This window comes from Amblyomma maculatum, chromosome 10 (assembly GCF_055883805.1).
Source record: "Amblyomma maculatum isolate TAMU_Amacu chromosome 10, ASM5588380v1, whole genome shotgun sequence".
Classification (NCBI taxonomy): domain Eukaryota; kingdom Metazoa; phylum Arthropoda; class Arachnida; order Ixodida; family Ixodidae; genus Amblyomma; species Amblyomma maculatum.
In genome coordinates this window covers 123,540,847-123,551,763 of record NC_139353.1, presented here as the reverse complement: position 1 = coordinate 123,551,763, position 10,917 = coordinate 123,540,847, and the positions used below count along the sequence as shown (strand labels likewise).

The 10,917-nt window shown below is 46.6% G+C and overlaps 1 protein-coding gene across 2 annotated transcripts in view; it reads left to right on the top strand.

Moving 5' to 3' along the window:
• Positions 1 to 2,584: 2,584 nt before the first annotated feature.
• Positions 2,585 to 10,917, top strand: part of LOC146177390 (protein stum homolog) — a 316,488-nt gene continuing 308,155 nt past the window's right edge. For both annotated transcript variants that reach the window (XM_084580445.1, XM_084580446.1), the window contains exon 1: positions 2,585 to 2,711. The gene's annotated coding sequence lies outside the window, so the exon portion shown is untranslated. The remainder of the gene's footprint in view (positions 2,712 to 10,917) is intronic.

Sequence of the window (10,917 nt, the reverse complement as noted above, 5' to 3'; positions counted from 1 at the left end):
TTACCTACAGCCCCTAGAGATTTGAATCTTTGAATATCGAGGAATTATCGAAGAGTGATGCAGCTGCCCTTTAATACACCGACGGCACGGCGCTACTTTCTCAGGAGCTGTACTGGTGGGCGGGACTTCTGGGCTGTCCGATAAAAACTGAACGCCGTTCTCTTGTCAGCGAGTAGTCGGGTACTAAAAATAGAGCGTGCCCAGTGGGTAAGTAAGGTGCAAAAAGGTGATATTAAGGGACCGTGCTACCAGAAGCGGTTAAAATGATGCGCAGAAGCAACTTCTCGCAAAGCCCATGCTCTGAGCCAAAATGATGCCGTTTTTTATTTTCATTCTTTTATGCAGTACTGGCGGCTGCCTTTTTGTAGCCAAGACAGGACTAGGTGCGCGGCATGTACACTGCTTGGCCCACAACAGATCACGGGTAACATAAAAAGAACGAAACCTACGGGCGCAAAACCTTTATGGAAGGCCGGTTGGTACTAGGAGTGCAATGTCAGCTTGCGATAGCGTCCAGCCAATCTAACTTCCACAACTTCTCTACACCAAAAGCTCTGTGCATGTCCGTCCTGCGAAGAGATTTTGAACATCCTTCCCATAGTTTTGAACTTGCCCCGAGCGACGGGAAGCATACAGTTTACAGGAACTTAGCCATGAACTTAGCCATGGAGAAGCTCTGTGTGAGCCAGATTCACCTTTCACTAAAGGTGAAACTTGCTCCCCCTTCAGCGCCAGCTGATCGATTAGGCCTGGAGGGCTGTATGCACCAATAGTTTCCCAAATCTGGTTCAGCCACCCACGCAATTACTTTGCCGTAATAAACTTTATTCTCTGTCTTCTACGTCGTCTTTGCTCGTCTTAGACATTTTCTCCCTAAGCAGCCGAATTTCACCGGGCGAGTTATATTGTCTCACGTGGGTGGCATGGTCATAGGTGAGCGATGTGTGACAGTTCCGTTTTCGTGGAACAGCGACCAGTTGCGGTGTAGCGCTCACTTTCATACGTGATGTCACTAATTCTGCCCACAACCATGTAACGATTATTGTAGTGGGCCAGTAGTGTTTGATTCAAGCCGCGGCGTCTGTCTGGGCTCCAAACCCAGATCATATCGCCCGGCGCATAAATAACATGCAGGTAGGGGCCGTCGTAGCGCTGTTTAAACTGCTTTTGTGAAGCGATGTATCGCAGGCAATTCTTCAGCCAAGGACAGGATCTCGACGACACACAGGTGGTCGCTAATAGAAATGACAGGATTCTGCTGAGGGAGTAGCGCGGTGGGCGAGCGGACAAGAAATAAAATGGATTGTATCCGTTCTGCTTATAGAGGCGGTATTGAAGGCGTATGCGGTGAAGGGCACTACAGCGTCCGACTTTTTATGGTTAGGGTTCACAGACACACGGCGAGTGTGTTTGTGAATTTCCTGCTTGTACATTCCACCATTCCCTTTTTTCGATAGGTGATATGTCGTTGAGTGCCTGTGACTGGGCACAAACGCAGCTCCTCAACGTCGTCACTTGGCGGCCTAGGTTACTCATAACTGCCCACCGAGGTCCGTAAGGACTAGCGACACTTGGTGCGCAGTATAGTCGATGGTAGAGCAGCACTTTCACAATGACATGCAAAGCTGGTTCGTTTGGGGCGTTTAACGTCCCAAAGCATCTCAATAACGTGTAAAGCACTCCGCGCATACCACCGTCCAATAGTTGCCGATTGGAGATAATCTCAACTCATGGTCGCATATTTTCGATGAACAAAAAAGGTTCAGTTAGCGGTTTATGAAGCACTTCATGCGGTAAAGCTGTTCTCCAGGGAATGGCGGACGGAAAATGCATAGGTACATGAAATACGTTGACGTATAACTTATGTTTTGTTCTCAGCAAGCCTGGATGGTGCGACATCGGTAGTTAACTAATCACCGCTTAGCATCCTCTCTAAGCAACATCAAGATGCCTGCTTGTTCCGATTGCTTCTGTTCTCTTTCCTGTGATGTAGCAGTAGCTCGTTTTGGAATTTTTTTTTTTACGACTGGGATGTCTAGGCGGTGATCTTAGAAATTATTTTCGCTAGCGGCGCTCTGTTTGCATCGCGGACCTCTCGTCGCTACAGAGCGGTCAACCGAGCGCCGCCGCAAGTCTGTACACCAGTCGACTCCTCTGTTCTTTCCGTTAGTAAGCGTTGTCAGGGAAGCAACTCTTGAGCCGCTTTTGCTTTGAAGTCAAGTCTGAGCGTCAACATACGTGGAACCTTTGACAGCTCGAAAGGAATATTCGCGCTTGTATGCTTTTTTTTAAACTTCCAATCAGAAAATGAGGTCAGCGTGCGTTCCATGTTTGACCTCTACTTCGTAATTCTCCGACGAGCAGCTGCAGCTACGTGTTTTGATGAGTGGCTTAAATTATTCAACACAATAAAACCAAGAATTTCAGTACGAATGAGACATAGATAGCGAAAAGTAAAGAATGTAAACCGAAATAAAGCCGAAATCGAGCGCGCTCAGCAGCAGCGCTGACGACGCGCCTAGCACACGGACGCCACCTGGGCCGCGGCTCGGTCACGTGGGAGAGCTGAGGCACGCGCGAGGCGCGCCGCGGCACCGCCCCGGCAGTCGTCTCGGCGCGCGCGCGCGCTGCCACCCGTCCCGGAGGAGTCTATTTATTGCGAGGACGGTGCACGCGTCTTGGACCACGTGCTCCACCGCGCCCAGTTTCAGGTGAGCGCTCGCTGTGCCCACCGCACGGCCGCGACGCCTTTCGTTACCTTGCACTTGTTGTTTGGGGAACTTTACGGGCGTGACCTCTGTATTCTAGCTTCTAAACGGTAGCAAAAACTTTGGGAAGACCTTAATTGCCACCTTGTCCAAGGTTTTGTTTTTCCTTCTTGCAAAAGTGCCAATTTTGTCAAAACAAGGAACCATAGCAACCATACTACGTGCTGGATAGGTGATTACTCTCAACGAAGGACGATACATAAGAGCAACATTTAAAGAAAAAAAAAAAAAAAAACGACCTGTTCACCATTTTTATGAAACCTTTCTTGTACCTGTATTTGTCTCTCAACATTGCTGGACCAAGAACGTGTTACGCCACGCTCTTCCAATCGATTACACCAATACGTTCTGTTGGCAAAATATTCAAAGCCCTTTTTTACTGTGGGTTACTCATGACTCACGAATTACCCTTGACTTTTCAAACCTGCCACCTGGAATACTTGTAAGCGATTAATGTCAGCGTTGCGTGTTGCTGCAGGTGCAATGTATCTTATTATTTGGGAGGGGAAAAAAAGACTACAAATGTGGTGCGCTGAGTGCCGCTTTTTACTCTTGAGCGATTCTGTCCGTCCGACGTTTTCTCTACGCTGTCACCGGGTAGGGGCCGGCGGCTTTCGACGGCATACCAAAGCCATACTTCAACAGTGTTGTGTTGACTGCTCATCTTCTACCGACAAATATGCACTGTGCAAAGATGGATTACATCTAAGACTTGGGCAAAGCCCGAAGTTATGCAGGGTCTATTCCGGACCGGTGAGGCACCTGAGACTGCAAGGTTGCGAATCATTACACGCAAGTCACTCTCCGGAAGTTGACGTCCGAATGCGTTGCCAAGAAACTGGGCCGAGTGGCACATTGCCAGGAGGAACAATTCAGCCGCTAGGCTTACTCGAGTTTCATTGCGGAAGCACCGGATGTGTGCTATTGTTTGACACTATAAGTGGATGCGCTGAATGCGAAGCCTTTATGTTTATCCAAGTGACGTATCATTCTATGGATAAGCCGTCTTAGTAAAGCTTGAATGGTGTCTTGCTTGGCAAAGTTGACTCTGGATTGACAGTCGAGATTTGTCTTGTAGAGTGAAACGACTGGACTCTTGTGTCAAAATCAACTGCGTCGTTTCTACGAAAGATGCAACAAACTGCGCATTTCAAAAGAAGCTCAGATTTGCCAAACGGAATTAGAACGACGGAGCAAAGATCGAGAGCGACGTTCGTAATGTGCATGCACAGCGCAGGTTGCTCTCGATGAATTCTCGCTCCACGAAAACTGTAATGCGCTTGACTCCCATTTGAAATGATAAACCGTCTGAACAAGTGATAATGGATTACATTGCCACGGGTGTGCTTAACTGTTCACCGTCATACGCTGTCGCCGTGCTTCTGGCATTTGATGTTTGTCTCTGAAGACTGCGTTCCAACTGAAACGCAAATGAACTGCTTTGAAATCTTGGGTCCTCCTATATCTCGCGGGGTTTGACAATCCAAGGACCTGGAGAATTCACATAGTGGAAGCAAAGATGTACAGCAGACTCACAATGATAGACTGTACGCCAACGTCCCTATTTGTGGTCGCAGTCTTAAACTTTCAGCGGCCGCAGTATTCGTGTCACGAAATCTTTCATCGTATTGTTGAGTGTAAAGCGATTCCGGCCGGAGTGGCGACTTTTCACTGAAGGCGAAGAACAAGGCGCCCGGGTACCTATTGACATCGGTGAACTGTAAAGAACCCCTGATGGCCGAAACTGGCGGAGCCCTCCACTACTACATTCCATACGGCCTCAGCTGTATGCGAGACTCAACCTAATAAACTATATGCAATATTAATATTTTCTGACAAGTGGACGTTTAAGATGTGACTTCCACCCTGTTGATGTTTTTTTTTTATTTTGAAAGGCAGCGACGTTTTAGGGAAGAGTGCGGTAGAGAGCCTGTTATATTAATTTTTTATGAAATTTTGTCAGCCCAAAACCAAAATTAGGACAATCAGTACTTACTCCTTCTATCTCTGTAGCATTTACCATGTGCTTTTACATTCGTTATTTTAGATGTGTTTCACGGTAGACATATACATGAACTGTGTCATTACGTAATAACCCTTCGCCTCCGTATTTACGTGCAGTTTCTTATGGATGCATTAATGCGTTCTACCGCCGCCGCCAGTAACAGTGTACATTTGTGACATTCGTGACAGCGTGACATTCAGTAGACCTCTCCCTGTTTGTAAACATTGTGACGTCAAGAAAACAGGTGGGTGAGTGGCCGCATTCAAACAAAACTGCCTTGGCGGAAAGAAAAACCTTCTTTTCATTCTTTTCTGCCCCCGTCTCTCTGTTTCACGCATGGTCGTCGAGCTCTCCAGCGATGTGCATTTTTTGCCCCATTTTGTTCGTGCCATGTTAGGTGCAAGATCAAGTACTCGGCACTTCCCTGTGCGCTGTCCAATAGCGATTCACACCTGCAAAAATTATCAGAAGTGTTCGGCAAACAAGCACTTCGGTGATATCTTCGCGTTCGCAGAAGTGTGGGGTCTACTAAGGAGGCTTTAGTACCCTGCCAAAGGATTGGAACGCATAGGCCGTATACATGAATGGGCTTATTGTGGATGTCAATCAGCATCGGATAATTGTTTTGTTTAAAGCGTGCCCTTCGCGAATATGACTCTAAGCTCCACGAAGTGTGGGCAGTCGGAAGCGAAGACAGCGGCGCACCCACGAGCTTCGTGCTTGGCTGGGATAGTTCTTTATCAAGTAGAAATAATATTTTGTGTGTGTCATTTAAATTGCTTTCAGATAACGCAACTTGCAGGGCTAACTGCCCAATACGAAGCTCTTACAAGACTGCCAGCGATCGCATGCCGGTCATCATTCCAGAGCGATTCGTTCCGAAGGACAATAAAGCAAACGAAGGGCTTGTTCGATCGCCCAAACATGTGCGAATGCACGTGCAAGCACGTAATGCTCTCTCTACAGTCAAGTAAACAGCATTCCACTGGGTCACTGAGAAAAGAACAGGGCAAACTCCCCTCATCACGAGGCCTTACCCATTGCACCGCGCCACCTGCGCCCACATGTAGACCAAACCACTCCCATCTCACTTGTACCCAGTATGTCATCTGCGAGGCAGGTTTGGAAAGCTATATTTATTCGAACTAATTCCAATTTTACCCCTCAGGGCCATTGATTACGAGGCAGCGCACCAGGAAACACAGACAGGAAGAGGGACGAGGGAACAGGTGTTTCCTGGTGAGCTGCCTCGTAATCAATGGCATACCAACAAGCCCAGTTATCCTCATTATCCCCAGGGCCAACCGGCTATCACATCGAAAAATTTGAACAATCATATGTGTGCATGCCTTTCTTCCTCCAACTTGTTTCAACCTTTATTGATAACCTTTCAAGCAAATATCGCGCATCCCCAATCTAGCTGAGCGTTGATCATTAGTACTTGTGAACTTTTAGAAAAAAAAGTGCTGCTTCTGAGTTCACTGGCACCTTACTCTTAGTAATGCAAACATCAGTCTTGGTGTCAGCGAACCGAAGCGATTCTTATTTTTGCTTCAATACGAGCCCAACAATGTCCTATTATAAAAAAAGCAAACAAGAACGACTTCCATCATGGTTAACACTTACCGCTTTAAGCTAGCTGTTTTTTTCTTTGTTGCCAAATTCATAATCAGATTTTACATATAAAGCATATTAGTCGACAAACACGCAACATGGGTTAAAAACCACGCGAGCTCGGGCTGCATGATCCATTAAAAATCAGGTACGTGTACACTTCCATTCTCGGAAGTCACTCAGGCATTCGGTCTTGTGTCTTGAAAACATCAATAATGCCCGCAACGGCTTCTAGATAATACTGCCGTATTTTACTCGCATTGTCTGCATGCCTGATAGCCATTCTGGATCGCCAGGTACTGTTCAGGCCCAATAACATGATCGAGTCCAGCGGTAGCCCATAATCATTTTCAATTGGTAAAAATCGAATTCCGAATGCATCATCGGGTAGGCCTTTTTTAATCGTTCGTTGTAGAATATTCCAGAAGAAAAAGGCTTCGCAACAGTCTAAGAAAACGTGTTCGATAGTTTCCGGCTTGCAGCATATGAAGCAGTGATTTCCCCAAGTTACAAAAAAATCATTTCTAAATAGGTCTTATTTTCTAGTGTATTGCTATGGAGCTTGAAAAAGAAACTTTTTCCTCCCCCTGGCACAGCCATATTTTTTACTCGTTTGAAGACCTAATTCCATGGACCTGTACAATGGAATTGGGAGAAAGACATCGCACCAGTTCTTATAAGCAGATAAATGAAGGGGAAATGAGGGTGCTCGTTAAAACACATGAAGGAAAGAGCAGTCGGCGAGGCCAAGGCAAGCATTGGGGATTGTACTTTATTTCATTTTCTTTTTGAATTTTTACCTCGGTATTCACCTAAATTAGTTATGTAATCTGTTTAGGGGGAAAGATAATTAAATACAAAGTAGAAGGAAAAACAACGTGCCGATGGTGCACTCCTAAATACTTCACTGGGATTGTTACCCAAGGCATGTTCACGAAATTCGCCAGGGTTGTGGGCCACTCTCCATGCCCGAAACCTATACACTTATCCCAGTTGACAGCACTATATACGCTCACAGAACAAAAGTCCTTCACCAATATGACAACACTGCGAATGCTTTCGTAGTCGGCACAGAAGACGGCAATGTCATCGGCATACGCGAGTATGCGGACCTCTGCTGCATGCAAATGAAAACCTAGGACACTGCTGCTCTCGATAATGTTCAGACAAAAAGGTTCAATATACAAGCAAAAAGGCAATGGCGACAGGGGGCAGCCTTGACGTACAGAGCGTTGCACTTTGATGCGCCCCACCCTCTTATTTACTATTAGCCGCGTCGTGCACCCTCCGTATGCCATTACTACTCCTTTGCAAATAACTGAGCCCACATTCACATCCTCTAAAACTGATAACGAGAAATCAAGCTGGAGCATGGGAATGCTAACATGCAAGGACTCGCAACACTCCAGCACAGACCTTGCCTTGGGGATATTAGTATATATGGTTCGGCCTTTACGGCCTTTATTGCCGCAAGTCTGATGTGGAGATAAGGTAGCCACAGCTAGCTTAAAGTCCTACTAATTCTACCGTAATAGAAACATTAGTAGGACCTTAAGCTAGCGGTGGCTACCTTATCCCCACAAACTTCAATTATTCATTCTAGTTCACCCTCCGACGCCTTTTCCCGCCTGTTCCCCTTTCTAGATAGCAATTCACTACGCTAGGCCCAGAGCCGTATTTTCTTTTCCTTTTTCAGGTTAAGGCTCTGCCAACTTCCTTTTATTTTAGCTAAGATATTACTAGCTTACGCCTGTTGCCGAACAAGCCCTGTTTCCGCACCTTGACTCTTATTGAGATAAAATGGAATGTTCTCTACGCTTTTTTCCTCTGTGCGCGCTTTTTCATTGCTCAGAATCTGATGACGCGTTCATTATTCGGATGACGGAATTGAGATTATTTTGTTAATGTGCGTTGGACTTATGTTTGCGCCGTTCATTTCGGGTAGCTTCTCGAAGAGGGAGTCCTTTTTGGGAATTATCGCGCCGTACGCTACGATTAGCTGGGTTTTTTTAGGCTGTCGTGTACAGCAGACGCCTCACAAAAAAAAAAAGCGGCAATTTCTATCGAAAGTGCGTTAGCAGAACGCTAGCACGTGTGCACAAGGACGCTTTGCGCTACCCTGAGCTTGACTGCAACTCTATCTTTCCCTCGGAAAAGGAAAGCGAGCGAACACAGCTTTTAATGCAAGCATGCACGTGCGTACTTACTGGCTCTTGCGGATTATTCTGGAAAGTGTTTAATTTTACGGTCTTGTACGACAATGCTAACGAATGTAGCAGAAATCCTCTGGAAGCGCTTCCGTCTGACCACATTGCGCCGGAGATAACCGCAAATCAAACCCTGTCTAAACCGAATCTACGACGTTACATCGATTGACATCGTGGTCATTGAATAGTCTGGAAAGTGCTGTTGCTGAAGATAACTAGTCAGTCGTGCCCCGTTAATATGATCTTTGTTAATATGGACGACCCGAATTATGGACAGGTTTTCTGGGGACGAAACGTTTTCAATGTATTTATGCTTCGTTAATATGGAAACGCGTTGTCTGGGCAATGGACTGGGCAAGAATGCACACTGCCCACTTGAGCCCATTTATTTTTCTCCCGTTAATACGGACAGTGCTTGAGAAAAGTAGAGGTGTCCGAACGCAAATTAAAGAAGGACGCGCCGCCCGCGAACCTACGCGACAGCCGATACGGACGGATGCTTGAACGAGTACTGTGGGGTTGGAAAGAACCAAAGCCGGCGTGTCGCCGTTTTAGGGGAGGGGGGGGGGGGAGGGGGGAGCGCAAGAGTGCAGAGGAACGTCCACAGCAAACCGAGGGCTGCCGCAGTCGGGAAAACAGCAACATGTGGTTGTAATAAACTCTGCTGAACGTGAGCAGAGAGGCCGGTAAAAGCGTAAGAAAGAAATGACAGGAAGAAAGACAAGTGCCTAAAGTGGCGGCGGGAACTGAAGTTTTCTTCCCCAAAGCGCACGAAGCCGTTAAAGCTTTTCGGTCAGAGTTAAGACACACTCTCAAAGTAGAGCGACAAAAGATAGGCGACGAGCACGCAACCGGAACTGGGCGTCCCGTTTTGGACGCGCTTCCCTCTCATGACTCCTGGTTTTCGCTGCCGAATTGCCATATTTTGCTCCCCAGGCGGTTCGCATGTCGGTTTCGCTTTGAGTCAACGATGCGGCCTTGACAAGGTCTGAGCTCTTCGTAGTCGGCTAGCTGTAGTTCTAAACTGTACTTCAGCTTGCCGTGTTTGTTTCATAGGAACACATACAAACGGCACCAGGAAGATGGGATTTCGATAGCCTTCTGCATAGCAGCTTGCCAAGCTGTCTCCCTCGCTTCCGTGCGGAAACAGTACAAGACAAAAAAGTGAGAATCAGAAGAACGAAAAGGCAGAAAGGTTAACTAAGCAAAAATGTGCAAAGCATCATGAGCCTGTAACCCTCAACTTGAGTGTGGCTTTTGCATGGCGGGAGTTAAAACGCAAAAGAATAGAGCTGAACGTAGGCGCGAAAAAAGCAATCTGTGAATACTAGCGGCAAAATCCATCTCAGTCAATCCAAGCAGTGAGGGACTGGGCCCAAGTTAAACTAGACCGCAGCCTCGCCAGGTCGACGGTAGCATTGATACTACAAGACTCCGATAAATGACTTAAAGTCAGGATCACAGCGTCAGCCACAGTCTGACAGCGCCCAGCGCAGTTCGAAGAAAGGGAGTCAGCCTTGTTAATATGGTTTGGGAATGTGCGCGCGAATGGTGCTGTCGTGAGCGACAAAATGCTTCAAGAGAAGGCTCGTTGTTTCGGCAACATTAACAGGTATGTAGCGCTCCTTATCCTCCGTCTTGATAGGTTTTAGCTGTGATGAATTACGGAATATTTTGTTTAATAAAACAGGGTGATGCTTACTGAGAAAAATTATTCTACGCTCTGTCTAGGCGTGACTACTTAAGAGGATGACTGACGAGTTTTAATAACAGACATGGTATCTCGAGTCGAGGGATTTATAGAGAAGGGGTTTGTATCTACAAGTTGGCTGTTTCCTCGCCTCAGGAGAATCTCAAGCAGCTACTTGGCGGATACTTTACTCAGTGACGAGGCCATTTTGGAAGCAGTGTTGAGTAGAGAATCGGACGCTGATTCATCAGCCAGTGAGGAGTTCGTGCTGGAAAGTTCGATCAACACAAAGCCCACCATCACGCGTGTCATGGAGCGCGAGTCGCTTCAGACTGCACTACAATTTTTCGAAGGCCGAGAATAATGCACGACGAGAATAATGCACTGAAAGTTGCCGGTGTTCTGTCAAATTTTCAGTCCAGTGCACACCATTATGTACAAAAGCAGTCATTAATTACCATTTTTTTCTGAATAAAAATCCTTTTTGTATTTCTTTTCATGACTCGTTGATCGGAAACTAAAGTGTCCATATTAACCAGGCACGGCTGTAGTTACAAAAGCTGGTTTTTCCAGTGCCACTTTTATTTTGCTGTTTATGAATAAGAAGCACAGCCGCCATCTTCATCTACTTAC